We start from the raw sequence: 15,103 nt of genomic DNA on the forward strand, positions 1-15,103 counted from the left end.
AACCGTAAGTATTCAATAGGCAGATCTGCAAGTGCCGAACATAACACACTTAACACTAAAAAGAGATTAAAAGAATACAAAACCCAACTATTCCTGTGTTAATGAACTGTAAATATACAAATAGAAACAGAACCCAACACATTTCAGGAATGTATGTTTATTACTGAATAGCAATAGCTTTCTTGTATATTGTGCACAAGAACAAGCTGTCATTTGAGCAAAAAATGTAATGCCATCTGGTTCAAATTTAGCTCCACATCCCACTGAAACACTGGAAGCTTTAATTCCAGAATTAGAAGCTTTGAGTTTCTCTTGAAGAAACCCATTTTTTATTAAAGCAAATGCAAAGAAATGAAAATTTCATTTGAAATTTCATTTTTATGATTCCAAAATTATGAGGAGATCTGACATAATTTCACATTTCACTACTGCTGTCTACCATGCAACAGTATACACTAATGCAGAAACAGTAATTTTTTCCTAGCTGTTCGACATGGATGGCCATAGTTCTCTGATACAACAGAAAGGAACGAAGATGTTACTTCAAATGAGACAATCCAGCAATCCAGATTCTGTATTTAAAAATGTGATTTGCAAAGACCTGGGTGTTGCTATAGTGTCACAGTCAATTACTTCTTTTGGTTCATTTGAAAATTTATGTTGTAACTCTCCAAAGAGCAAATACCCTATTGTACTAACCACTATAGAAATACAGAGTAAGACAACTGGCTCTGAAAAAAAAAAAAAAAAAAGGGACTGTATAGCAGATACAAGATGAACAAAATAAAAATCAAAGACATGAAGTACACTTGACACATCTATTGCTCACCAGGGGTACACCTAAAGAACTGTGTTGTACTTGTGAACACAAAGTGAATGTTTGAATGTTGAAACCACATCTTAATCGTTTCACATGAAGATCAACATCACCTTCTCCGATGATAGTGAAACAGGTAAGTCAAAGGAACCATTTCATTAGGGATTTGCACTTAGTTTCTCAGGAAATAAATTCATCCCTTTGGTTTGACTAACTCATTATCCTCTAGTCCCTCTATAGACTAGTGATGTTTGATTCAGTAGAACTATGTCCATATTTCAGAACCAAGGTAAGAATGAATTGTAATCACTACATTTTTATTCATTTATCTTCCTTTTTCCCAGTATAAACTACTGTAAGAAATATTTTTTAATAATACATTAGTCTTTTGGAAGTAATTTCTACATAGGCGATGTTGAAAATACCATGCAGTAACCCAGAATTTGAAGAACTGTGTGGCAACAGGACACACAATGTACTAGATGGTTGTTGCAATTTCCACATTTTTGTTCCAAATAAACCTGCCAAAAGTATATAATTATACATACACAGAATTTGTCCAAAACCAAAACTTGATGAAAATATTTAAAGTTAGGATGGAGTCTGTTTTGGAGATTTAGCTAGGTTTAACATAATTTACCAATTCTGCTTATTATCCCATCTATTTGCAACAGAAACACACAGCAGGGTTATTGGAATGCAAGAAAAACAGTCCTAATTCAATCTGAACTTAATGATGTTTTTAGAAATGAGAGCAAGTATTGAAAGTTAGTATTATCAAGAGTATAATAAGTAGGAGCTTGTCAGAAGTAGATGACAACTTCTTACCTACATTTTGTGTGATTTTATGTTACTTCACAAGTCACATATCACTGATAAAAATAGCTTTGCATCCTGATTAAAAAGTATTAATTTTTATAGCAGAAAATTAAGCATACCAGTAAAACCATATGTTGTACAACAGACCCTTTTTAAAAAAAAAAAAGTTCTGAATTAAAATCTTTCTTCTTATGAAAGAAGTCTGATCAGGTACATATTCTGGAAGAATATGTCCCTTTTGCTAGGAGGGAACTATTCAAAGTCAGATTAATTAATCAAAGAAATCTTAAATTTACAAAGGTCTATTAATTCAGTACAGAAGTTCTGACTTCTAAGACTTCTAAGGATCAAAGATTATGCTCATTTTCCCATTAAGCATCCCTCAAAGAGCAACAACAAATAAACTAATTAGAATTTTACACCGTTTTTATTTCACATACTTCATTTGTAACTAAGTAATTTAATGGAAAAGATCTTGGACATTTCAAGCTGAAAAGGAATTAAGTATCTGTAAACATATCTTTAGTAATCAATCTAAAATTATATAGAATAATAATTTTAATTAGGAAGGGCCTTCTAGACTTAGAGTTAAAATATCATTATAGTCAAAATAAATAGGTATTTTAATGTATTTGAACATCTTAGAAAGCTTATAGCAAAAGCTAAAAGCTGGAGTATTCGCATGCAATCATATCATTAAACCAATACTGTTGTACCTAATTCTTACTTTATGAAATATTTTAGCATATTTGCACCATTTGCACCAGTAGTTTCAGTGCATTTGTATAGTGGTTTAGGTTTGGCAATTTTAGTTTCCTAGCGAATGCACCAAATAATACAATGGATTCGGCACTGGCTAAAATCATCAGTGCACTTATTAGAATTATTTACTAATTTCTTGCTCTGAGATATGAATTAGGAGGAAGGCAAAGCAGGCTCAAACTTAAGAGGTACAAAGAAAACTTTATTAACAGAACTAAAAGAATAAGAAGAATCAGAATAATACTTTCAGAACACTTTTCCTCCCCTCCAGAACACTTTTCTTTCCCAACTGACAATGCAGAGACAAAATCTGGGATTTTCAATCAGTTACCACCTCTACAATAGTCATTCATCAGTTCTTGTAGGGAGAGGCATTTTCTCTTGTTCATGCCATGGAGACTTCTCCACAAGAAACAGTTCTCTTGTTGTTCTTTAATTTCCAAAAATAGCAGCTGCCCAGAAAAATCTGCAATCGTGAAGCTTCTCCCATTTTCATTTTCAGCCTTCCCATAGCTGAGTTAATGGGCAATGTCAACTTATGGGGTATTATTTTAAGAATGAGCTGTTCAAAAACACAGGTTGTCTTCATCTAACTCTGAGATCATCTTCATCTCTGGGAACAGGGGTCTTCTTCTTTCCCTGGGGGCAAAGGGTCATCATAACTCTCATCCGTCTTTTTCTGTTCAGGCTTTTCATGGGATCACAGCTACTTCAATTCCTTTCTTCTCTTTGTTCAACCTTCTCATGAGATCAAAGCTACTTCAACATCTGCTTTGCTTCATTATGGATGCCTCTGCTTATGTCTACAACTTGAACACTCCATCCTCCCATACTTTTTCATGAATTAAAGGGGATATTTTAGTGTATCAGAGTCTTCTCAGAAAGGAGCTCTCATAATAATCTCTTCCATGTCCTCTCCCATAACTAATATTCTGTTTGGGTTAGGAGACATGCAAACAAATCCCTGATATCATCAGGAGCTAGGGTGTTTGAGGAAAAGGTGGTTCTTTAAAAGGCCTTTAAAATATTCACTTTTTCTCCCAAAGTCCTTCTGAGCCTTGCAAAGCTCCTTTATGCTGATAATCAAAAGGCTGTCATTTAAGGGTTCTTCATGTTTGTGTATAGGTAACAGGTGCAGCAAAGGGGATGGTCTTTTGTTCCAGGTTCTGTTTTTTGGGCTCGTGGCTTCCAGTCCCATGCCAGTGTGAGAACTTGAAGCTAGAAGAGAATGAGAGCTGCCAGAGAAGGAGAAGAGAGCACGGTTGGGAGAGCAATTGGAATGGGAGTTGCTGTTCACAGGTGACATCATGGGAACAGATGATGTCATGGGAATGGGAGGCTGAGCTGGTGGAAAGGAAGGGAGGGATACCTAGGGAAGGGGTGGTGTTTGGGGAGAGGGGAGGAGAAGGAGGGGTATGAGTAGGGGTGGGATCAAGGAGTTGGGAGGAACAGGGTGAAAGGGATTGTGGGAAGAAGAAGCACAAGGTGGGGGTTGAACCATGGGGCTTCCACCATCTTGTGTCTCTTGACAGTCATTCTGAGGGGCAGGGGAGGACTCAGGGAAAACTTGGGAATCTCCTTTAGCGGCATTAACGTGAATTGGAGGATTAATGACTGGGAAAGAGGGGTTTAGGCAAAGGTCCTTGACAGCATGTCCATTGCTTTCAAGGCAAGGGTGCCGAGAAGGCTGTGGGAGGCCAGGGAGTCAGTAGCTCTCCTGTGCTTCATCGCAGTTTGCCTGGCACAGACTTCCTGATGCAAGGGACAAGGATTTTGGATCATGGGATGGGGGAGCTGGGGGCAGTGGTTTGAGCCTTTCCTCCACTTTCTTCAACTATCACTGATCGAATTAGCATGAACAATGAAAAGAATTTGGCAACCATTACCTTTATTTGTCAAGGCTGTTAATTTACTCCCAGCTACATCCCAGAAAAGTATGGTTTGTATTTCCTCTGGGGATACCCTTGGAAAGTGGAAGAAAAGCCACTGAACAAACTTTTTTAACGACCCTTTTGAAAACTTTCTTTTACCACCCTCCAGGGCACTCAAAATTTGAAAACAGATCCCTCTCTGCTGTGCTGACAATTTCATACCCATTTTCCTGGATGTTAAGTTGCTGGCACAGCAAGAATCCACCCTCCATTGCAGCAAAATAAACAACTTAACAAACTAAAGATATAAGTTCCAGGGCCAGTCTCAGGGACAGGGTGCTTTCCGCAGCCAACTATTTTGGCCTGTAGGTTCGTGGCCCCCCCTCCACCACCCCTGGGGCACAATGGACCCTTCCCACAACTTGTGAGCACCCTCAGTCTAACTTTGGGTATACTTACCTTCCTTTGGTCCACTGGACAGGGGCTGCAGGGAAGTGCTCCTCAGGGAAGTGGTCCCCTGGATGTTAGAGGGTTATCACTTCCTCCCCCAAAGAGCCACCAGAGAAAAGCCGGTCTGCTGCACTCAGAGGCAGAACTTCTTGGATAAAACCCACAGTTCTTCTGTGGGGTCTGTTCACAGGGCCCCACATGGTGGGCACCAGCTATCACATCTCACTGGAGCTTATTTGGCTCTATCACTTTGGCCTGCTCCAGGAGTGGGTCACACCCCAGGAGCAGGATGACCCGAGGTGTAACTAGAGCACTTGCTCTATGGCTTTTTGGCTGTCAGTCTGTACTCTGAGGAGGCAATGACGAGAGGGAGGTCTTTTGCATGGCATAATAGAGGATTTATTATTCTGGGGAATCTTGGGGGCAAAAGACAGAAAATGTGAACATGCAACAGCTGAAATATGGAGGCGGTTCAAAGAGAGGGTACAAAGCATCATCTAATCAGAGATATCCTGGGGAGGGTAAAAGGCAAGGTTCAAAAAATCATCATCCAATGAGGGAGGGGGGGGGGGGGAAGTTTGGTCACATGGACTAATCAAGTGTCGAAGTTTAGGGGATTTCTGAAGTGGAATTCTAAGCATGCGGTGAGTCTAAGACAGATTGACAGGAGACCTAGGGTAGATTGACAATGTAGGGTGGGAGGGTCTCATTTGGACCAAACCATTAACTTAGGCAATAATAGAACATACCATTAACAAAAAACATACTGCAACACTGTTGGAGTCAGAGGCACAGAGAGTGTGCCCTTATCTCTGATACCTGGCTCTGACATCCAAGAAAACACTGAATTTCATATAACGCTCTGAAAACAACTCTTAAAATTAAATAGAAAAACAAGGAGTGTGTGTAGATTAGAAAATTTACTTAAGTCACTGGGTGAAAAAGTTTAGAGTTTAAACTAGTTTAGAGTTTAAACTAGTTTAGAGAACAGAAGACAAGATGGAAGATTTAAGGTGTTGTCTCTTGTCCTTTCTTCTTTCTTCTTCATCTTCCTCTTCTAGAGGTTTTTAGGTAGGAGTGATTGGATAGAGAATGCTGCAGTGCAACACACAGATGTTGGGTCATTGGGTCACTAAGAAAAATAATTTACTTGGCATTTGTTAATTGGGTAAATAGACATATAAAAGACCTTGAAGATGATCTTTGTTAGCCATTTTGCACCTTTCTATCTAAGTGCACATAGCTCCTTGTACTCTGTAAATATGTAATATAGATAAAAGAAGAATAAACAACCAAGTCTGAACAAGAGAAAACTGCCTCTCTCTCATCAGTCTCAGTCCAAGGGGGAAAAGAACCCAACCACAAATGTCCTATCAATACACAACACTAAGGCATCTCCTCATTCTCCTTCTATCTGGGACTTGACTCCTTTACTGACCGTGGTGTCTTCAAACTGTCCTCTATGTGTTTTCACTCTGTCCTTTTCTCTTACTGGAGATAGAATCAATGTTTTTCAAGTTTCATCTGTGCAGTGAAAGAGTTAATATCTCACCTAGGCCTGCAGATGGTCATGATGGTTTCAGCTGGGCAGTGGCCGAAGCAGTTACAGTGATGGATTTCAGGCTGCACTGGGGCTGTGCCAAGATCTCAGGGGGCCTGGCCAGAACAGTAGAACAGTGGCTGCTGTTCTGGCTGCATGGCTGGTCTCTGGCCCCTGCTTCCTTCAACATCAGCTGTGGGCCGATGGCTTTCCCTCCCTCTGCCTGGCAGCTACTGGGGTCTGGCAGGCCCCGGTGGAGAGGCCTTGGTGCAAGCCAGCGGTGGCGGGCAGGGCTTAGCGTCAGCAAGATGTTGGCAGCTGTGGCCTGGCCCAGTCTCAGCCCCACAGCCTCCCGTGCCCCACCGGGCCGCCATGGTCAGGCCATGACAGAGTGGGGCTGGACCGACTGGCACCCAGTTACCTCTTCAAAGCTGGAAGCAAGAGGGAGATTTTCTGGGCTTGCCTGTCTTTAAAATGTGGATTTCACAGAGGAAGACCAGCTTCTATATGGTTCAATAGGTTGTCAGCTCTCAGAGCTAGCCAGCTATTGGCTTTTGGCACAGAGGAAGCTCTTAGCAGCCCCTCCCAGAAAAATCATCTCCGTGGGTGGCTTCTTCCTTCCTCACCAAATGTTAATTAATGCAAAAGCAGCACAATTCCTAAATTCAGGTGTAAAAATTTGTGTTTGCTTCATGGGCAAGAATCCTGCTGTATCTTCCCACGCTATTTGTTCTTACTGTCCTGGTACCTATGCTCAGTAATACCACACGAGTCCAGTGTCCATTCCTTGTTCTCCACTGTGAGAGACTGAAACATTATGGCTAAAGGCTTAGACATTGTTATGAAGGACTTTTTTCCCATTATGCCAAAACTGTACAAAGAAGCTGCTACCACCAAAGCCCACCCCTTCCTGAATATGCCTGCTGACTGGAACTTTGGGCTGTGAGTTAAGCCACCTAAGGGAACATGAGAGGTGACACTGTTATCTAATTATTTCAGGTCCAGGTAGAAGAAAACAAGGTTGAGAGAGAAGAACATATCCCCAGGAAAGCCAGACCCAGCATCTGTCCTGAAAATCAGCTCTGGCTGGGTTCATAGCGAACAGGCTCATCTTCTGAGGCTAGGTTTGCACACACTCCCCATCCAACCAAAGGGGGAGGAGGAGAATTTTGGGTGTGTGGCATAACATCTGGTCAGAGGCAGTGAACACCATCCTCCCTTGCACAAACTGGCTCAGTTGTAAGCCCCCCTACATCCTGGGAATGTGACATCCAAGTGGGATATTCATTTGAGAGGTAGCTGAGGGGGTGTCATAAACCATCAAACATCCCTAAAGTGCTCCCCAGGGTCATTAATGAGGCTTTGCATAGAATTGACTGCATGCGATGCAACAGATCCAGTCTCTGTTGCATAAGGCACTGTCAAACTTGCCTTCTCAGGGTGTTCCCACCTGGCCCAAACCATATATAAATCCATTGAACTCTGTATTTTATGGGACCCTCAACACCATGAAGACCAGAAGAAGAGGACCAACAGAACGCCATTGGGATCTAAAATGGTGATATTTTCTACTTAATCTGTCTCTCTGTTACTCTTTTTCTCTCCTTTTTTATATTTCTTTCTATCTCTCTCTCTTTACCTCATATTTACTCTTAATTAAAATCCATACTATTGACTTGGTCATATGGTCTCATTTGCATCTTAATTTGGGCAGAGGCATCTGCCTAACATCTCTAACAATTTTAATAACTGGATTGTAACTGCCCACAAGTCAGAACTCTTAAAGACAAACTGATAAATTTGTTAACATGTTCTTCACAGAGCTTCCATACTGAAAATAAAGAGCTTTCTGCCCCAGTCCCTGGGCATTTTTTTCTCTTTTCTCTTACACTAACATAACATTCCTATATTTTGTTTGGGTTCTGATATTATTTTCAAAATGTGGGATTGGACTTCATGAAAGATGAATTCATTATATAATCATTGACTTTATTTTTATTGCCTAAAGATCTACCTCCAGTATAAAAGCTCAGCAAAGAAGCTGTAGTGTCACAGTTGTTTTGTCAACATGCCTTTGGAATCTGAAGGAAAAAAAAAAATTTCCTTGCTTGCTGGCTACAAGAGTATATGTTCCTTTCTCTTTCTAACTTTGGAAAATAAACTAACTTCTGCATCTGTTTTTGTATCAAATGCCAGTTGGCTGGCCAAATAAATACAAAACATCTCAAGACCATCACCCTTGTTTTTAAAAATGTGCAATACCTATCATAATGGATTGCGCACTTCACCTCTCTAGAGAAGGAGGAGAGATGTGACTACTTACAGCATTCTTAGAAATGAATAACCATGATGCCAATTAGAAAACTTGGACAAAGATGTACAAAGAATAACACTAACTATATACTTGAAAGCTCAATAGAACTACTTTTACAATTACCATTTTAGTTATTTCCTTTTCTGCAAATAAATTTTATAAAAATAATTAATTATATAGCTGCATATTATATTTTTCATAATTTCTCCATATGATTTTAGCATATATTGTAAAAACCTCATGAGGCAAGATTCACAGTTTATAGGCATTGTCAAAGAGCAAGCTTTCTAAAACAAACAGTATATACTATTTCTTTTTCTCTGCCTATCTCTGCTAATGGTAAAGGTTGTTTATTTTTTCCTGTATTTCATGTAGTCCAGCTGACCTGTGTCGCCCTGAAAACTCAGCTTCTGAGCTTGCTAACATAGTTTTCTAAGGACTTTCCCAGGAGAATAACTGTAAACATAGATATGTGTACATTCTTTCTGTTACACGTCTTGTGATGGGCATCTCTCATGGCCAGTGCAGTGAGAAAGTGTTATCCTGACCATCCAATCCCTGGCCATGGTCAGAAGCCAATAAATCCTGGAAGGAAAAATAAACTGCTCTTTTCACCACATCTCGACCTGTGTCCGCATGATCTATTCATCTTCAGCAGTAACAGACCTGAGCAAGTTGATAAGCAACACACAAAAATCTTCTATTTGAGCTTTTAGTAGGAGGTTTGTTGTGTCCAACACTGTGTCTGTGTTGATGTTCCAATCATTTCAATGATTGCTATGAGCAAGCAAATGCTATTTCTAATTCTTTCTATATCAGATAGTCTAATTAAAAACAGCAGAATATTAGATACAGAACTCCACTGTACAGAATTTATATCTGCAATGAAAGGCAATTGCCTATGCCATACTGGGTTATTTAGAGAAAAAACCTAGCAATTCTTTGATCATTCCCTTTGGTAGCAGTGGCTAAGTGCCTTGCGGATGATTTGCAAGACCAACAAAGCAGAACACCTAGTTAAGTAGATGTTAACCTGAATGTCTTTTCATTTGTTTGACATCTGTGAACAGAATGATGACAAGTTGACACTGCCGCAAGGTGTAAGTTGATCTTTAAAAAAAAAATCACAGTGAAAGCTCTATTAAAGCAGAGTTACAGCAATAGTGTGCTGTAAATTTAGAATTTAAAATTTTGTTCTAAAATTCTAAATTCTAAATTCTAAATAAAATAATGTAAATATAAAACACATTTCTGACTTTGAAAAAAATGAGGTCCTCTATCACTAGTAGAGAAAAGGGTCATGACTTTCTACAATGTAATTTTTTCTGATGTAACAGGAGCAGGACATGAAATACTGCATTAAGCAGAATTGTAAACATCTATCTTAAACCAGAAATGACATCTTATGGAAGTTATGAAATGACAGTTATGAAAGGAGAAGGGCAGGAGATGACTAAGAAATAAATTTATGTGGCTCTCTGGAGTCATACTATTCAGTTATGCTTTAATTTTAATAGGCTCTGTCTCCTGAATTCTCTCAGTAAAAGTACACTGAATATTTGTTGTTACAGAACTTTCTGGCAAATATATTCAATTTTTAGAACTTTTGCAAGTACAATCCACATACATCTAAAATTTATATAAGCTGTATTGAAGAAGCTACTACAATATCTTTCAATCAGAAAAAGATACTCCTGAGGCAGTTTTACTGGATTGATTTACATACTGAATGTATTTTCACCATGCTATAGTCATTCAATTTACAGAGTGGTAAGTACCTATACAATATGTACTAGGTAATACTTTCTTTTTATTTCCATCCTGATGTGGTCTATCCACACTTAGAGAATACAAGAAGATTTTTAGTAGTATATTTCCATACTAGAATATTCCAGCACTTTCTAAAATATTATTTTTAATTCACAAATCCTAAGCAAGCACTATCACCAGTGCTACAATGTTTGAAAGGTGAGAATTCTCTCAGCACAGAGTTTGTATCAGGAGGCAAAGTGTTTGGCTCCATTTTTGGAACGGATGAAATAAAAATGAGGTCACATACTCTTGTACCTTGATAAGCAAATAATGGTAGCAATTTACCACAGTAAGCATGTGTGTAACAAAATCATAAGTTAAATCCATGTATCTTCAAAACATGTGGAGGCTAGGTATTGTTGGAGTCAGAGGCATAGAGAGTATGCCCTTATCTCTAATACCTGGCTCTGACATCCAAGAAAACACTGAATTTCATATAACACCCTGAAAACAACTGTTAAAATTAAATAGAAAAACAAGGAGTGTGTGTAAATTAGAAAGTTTTCTTAAGTCACTGGGTGGAAAAATTAAAGTTTAGAGTTTAAACTAGTTTAGAGAGCAAAAGACAAGACAGAAGATTTAAGGTGTTGTCACTTGTCCTCCTTCTTTCTGCTTCATCTTCTTCTCCTAGAGGTTTTTAGGTAGTAGTAGGTGATTAGATAAAGAATACCACAGTGCAACATGGAAGTGTTGAGTCATTAAGTCACTAAGAAAAATAATTTACTTAGCATTTGTTCATTAAGTACATAAATATATAAAAAATCTTAAAGAAGATCTTTGTTAGCCATTTTACACCTCCCTATCGTAGTGCACAGAACTCCTTGTACCTTGTATATATGTAATGCAATTAAAAGAAGAATAAACCAAGTCCAAACAAAAGAAAACTGCCTCTCTCTCATCAATCTCAGTCCAAAGAAGAAAAGAACCCAACCACGAATGTCCTATCAAGACAGTTATCATCCATGTCCTACTGTATCAGGTACAGGCTGGCAGGACATGAGATACCTTCAGCCTTGAAGTACCCCTTCTGCATTAGCAGGGAGACTGTCCTCTATAAGGATCGTTGAGTAAATCAGTAAACACTTCACTTTATGAAAACAGAGGCACGGGACAGTTTGGATGGGCACCCAGGGGTATTCTTAATCTAGAGGCACAGAACTCAAATTTAACTCCAATTTAATCACCATTAACCTTTAATGGTTTCCTAGAAGTCATTTAAAAAGATGAAGTGAAGTCAGGAGTAGGACCTAATTTAGAGGACACAACTGATATTTTTTGAGCCGTTAACACAATGTCTTCATGAATCACTGACCCATCCATGATACTGAACTTATATTTTTATGTCAGAATTCCTTGTCTTGGGAAAAGGGTAAGAGAGCAGAATATTCTAATTTAAAATTAGCTATTTTTCCTTGCTTTTGAAAAGTGTTTTTCCCTATTTAAGCTCAGCACAGCAGTATTAGATAAAATACTTCATATCAGGCTCCTAAGTATTCCAAAAAAATTAAAAACAAGGCCCTGATTACAGCTTAAACTTCTTTGGTTTTTGAGAGCAGATAGCAAGTATTTGCAAACTAAACATTTTCAGAAAAAAACCTCAAACCAAACACACTAAATAATATTTCAGCAGAAAACTGAGGAAGTTAAAGACGAGCCTTAAAGAGAGTTGGAGAGAACATTTCTTAGTACTTATAAACCAGCCTAATCAATCGGGAGGACATGGGACACCTCTCCCCTAAGAACATTTAGAACACAAGGTGATCTGTCTGATCATCTTCTAATCAGTTCCTAGTTCTGACATGAATATCATATTTTCATTAATCCTGCCATGAATATGGACCTGACAGAATATTGCAGAATTGAGGAAGGGTTTCAGTGATATTGGGGTCATACCTGAAAATTACAACAATTTAATATTGAAAAAAATATATTGAAAAATAAACATTTTCTTGGTAATTTTTAGATGTTTTTTATGTGATAATTCAATGTTCTTTAAAATTGTTCCCACAAAACACATTTCTCTGTAGAAATACCACTTTTCCTGTCTTTTCCTCCTAACTAGGTGTCGTGGTTTAAAACTAATAACTAAGAAAATTACTTATTTCTTGCTGTGAGATATGGATTAGAACAAGAGCAAAACAGGCATAAAACTTAAAAGGAATAAACAAAGTTTATTGACAAACTACAATAATAAGAACACCAGAATAAACTTCCAGAAAAACCTTTTCATCCCCTATCTACCCACTATTCCTTTGTTCACATGACAACAGAGACAAAAACTTTGGAACTTTGGTGGTTAAAACAGTCCCAATTCTTGCTACAGTCTTTTCACCTGTCTTTGTAGAGAAACAGAAGTTTCTTCCTGTTAATTTATGGAGTTTCTCACACGAAAACTATTTTTGTTATAGTTTTCCATTGCCCTGATATCAGCTGCCCAGAGCTGCTGTTATCAGAGCCCACCCTTCCCATTTTCACATCACTCTGAGATGTGTATGGGTCATGATTCGAGGGATAGCATTTTTAAGGATGAGTATTTAAAGGCAAAAAAAGTCTTCTTCATCTGTTTCTGTGAGCTTCACTAGACAACAGTTTTTTCATTGCCTCTCAAGGCTTTAAATCTTCCAGCACTTCACTATACCATAATTACTCAAGTTTACACTTTGAACACTTGATTCCTCCCTAGATACTTATCATGAATTAAAGGAGTTCTTTCCAGGACTTCATTGTCCATCTCTATAGTCTAACAGAAAGATATTTCAGCTAAATTAAAGCATCTTCTTAATTCTCTACCTTTCTTGAAGCTTCTTTTCTTTCTTGTCACTAGTAGTTTATAAAGTCTCTTTTCATGTTGATCATTCTCCTTTTCTCTCTCTGGATAAAAAGATTAATCTGCAAGTTTTATCTGATTAATGAAAGAGTTAAAATCTTGCCCAGGCTGTTGTAGGTAGTTCTGTGGTCTCGGCCGGTGCAGGAACTGGAGCCGTCTGTGATGGAAAGTTCTTCATGGCTGCTCTGGAGAGTGTGGTCACTGTTTCTGCTTGCTGCAGGCCCAGAGCCCCTCTCCTTCTTCACTCGGCAGTTTCTGGTGAATTCTATCACGGCAAAACCTGCAGCCAAGCCAGGAACCGGCCCAGCCTGGACAGGGCTCGGAACAAGCCCCCCGCAGGCCCCATCTCCCAGCTGGGAGACGCGGCAGGCCCAGCCCAGCCCCTGCCCGGCCGCATGGCCAGGCAGAGAGCGAGAGGCCGGACCTCTGCTACCTTTCACCGCTAGGAAACAAAGAGAGCTCAGAGAGCTCTGGTTTTACACTTTAAAGTAGGGTTCACAAGTTGATCCCACTTTTCAATGGCCTAAACTGCTGTCAATTCTCAGCAATAACCGATAATTGGTCAGGAGAAAAGACTCTAGGCAGTTCCCAGCAACTTCAACTTTCTTAAAGGTAAAGTAACTCCATGACACTAGGCTATTAGTCTTTATTATAATCTCCTGGCATCCTGCTTTTTGTGCACATTCCAAATGTCACCTGCAGGAAATTATTTTAACAGAGTAAAAGCATGATATTTTGGTAAAAGCCTGTCTGCACAACCCAGCTTTCAATCCAGGCGACAATATTAAAGGCAGTGTCCTTGACACTCTCCTGGAACAGCGAGAATAAAGAAAAACAATGGCATTGTGTGCTTGGAAAAGAATGTAAAGAATATGTATTAACCAATAGTAGCTTGTTAAGCCCTGCGAACCCTGTCGGACCCTATAGAAGTGTGCTAAAGATAGAAATAAACAACGTTCACTCTACTTCTGTGAAGACTCAGTGAATAGTCTGAGCAGTTTTCCAATACCTGGCTCTGAACAGGGACCCTTTGCGGGCAAGGGGTACCAGCCCTTTGCGGGCAGGGCAAGCTCAGCAGGTCTGTGCAGCAGGAAGACGTGGAAGCAACTGGTGCCAGAGCAGATTCGCACAGTGGGGAGACATGGAAGAGAATCAGAACCGGGTTGGTGGGTTCATATGCAGTTAGACATGGAAGCGAGCCTAAGCTGGGGAAAACCGGGACGGCAGGCACCCAGGGAGGAGGAGCCGCAAACCTCCCCCCATCCACAAGGCTGCTAGCATGTTTAGTTTGTGAGGTTTTTTTCTCTCCATTTTTCCCCTCTGTGAGAGTATGTGGGGGGATGACACAGGCTTCACTCAAACCTTTTAGAGATAACAGCAGCAGAGAAGCAGCAGAGTGGGCAGTTCAACCCCTGCCTCCCTCTCTAAGAAAAAGCACTGGTATAGTACTCAGTTTGTTAAAAAGTCATGATTCATTGGTTTCTTAAAATGTTTTTATATACCCTTTTTTAGTTAATTTTGTGTTTTAAGTAATTATGAGTTCATGCAGTTGCAGTTTTTTAGAGTTTTACTAAGAAATTATTGTGATTCTTAAAAAAATTTAAAAAACCCTTTTAAAAATGTTTAAAGTGAATATTAGCAGAAGTAAAAGTTACCTTGTAATAATTAGTTTTAAAACCTAATGTTGAAATACTGAATGATTTATAGCTATTAATAAAACAACCTTCCAATTAATGTTATCGACAGAAGATATTCATGGTGTAAAAAATAATTAGCTAGGAGAACTTCACTGCACAAGACAAAGTTAAGTTAACCATATATTATCCATTTGCTTGCCTTTTCCATAATTTTAATAAGGTAATTTCAGTGTGAGTCCTTTTGCTATAAAAAA

The 15,103-nt window shown here is 39.0% G+C and overlaps 1 protein-coding gene across 2 annotated transcripts in view; it reads right to left on the reverse strand.

Moving 5' to 3' along the window:
• LUZP2 (leucine zipper protein 2) overlaps positions 1 to 15,103 on the reverse strand; it is a 270,961-nt gene that overhangs the window by 85,546 nt on the left and 170,312 nt on the right. The window lies entirely within an intron of this gene.

The sequence above is a fragment of the Parus major genome, chromosome 5, assembly GCF_001522545.3.
Source record: "Parus major isolate Abel chromosome 5, Parus_major1.1, whole genome shotgun sequence".
NCBI lineage: Eukaryota > Metazoa > Chordata > Aves > Passeriformes > Paridae > Parus > Parus major.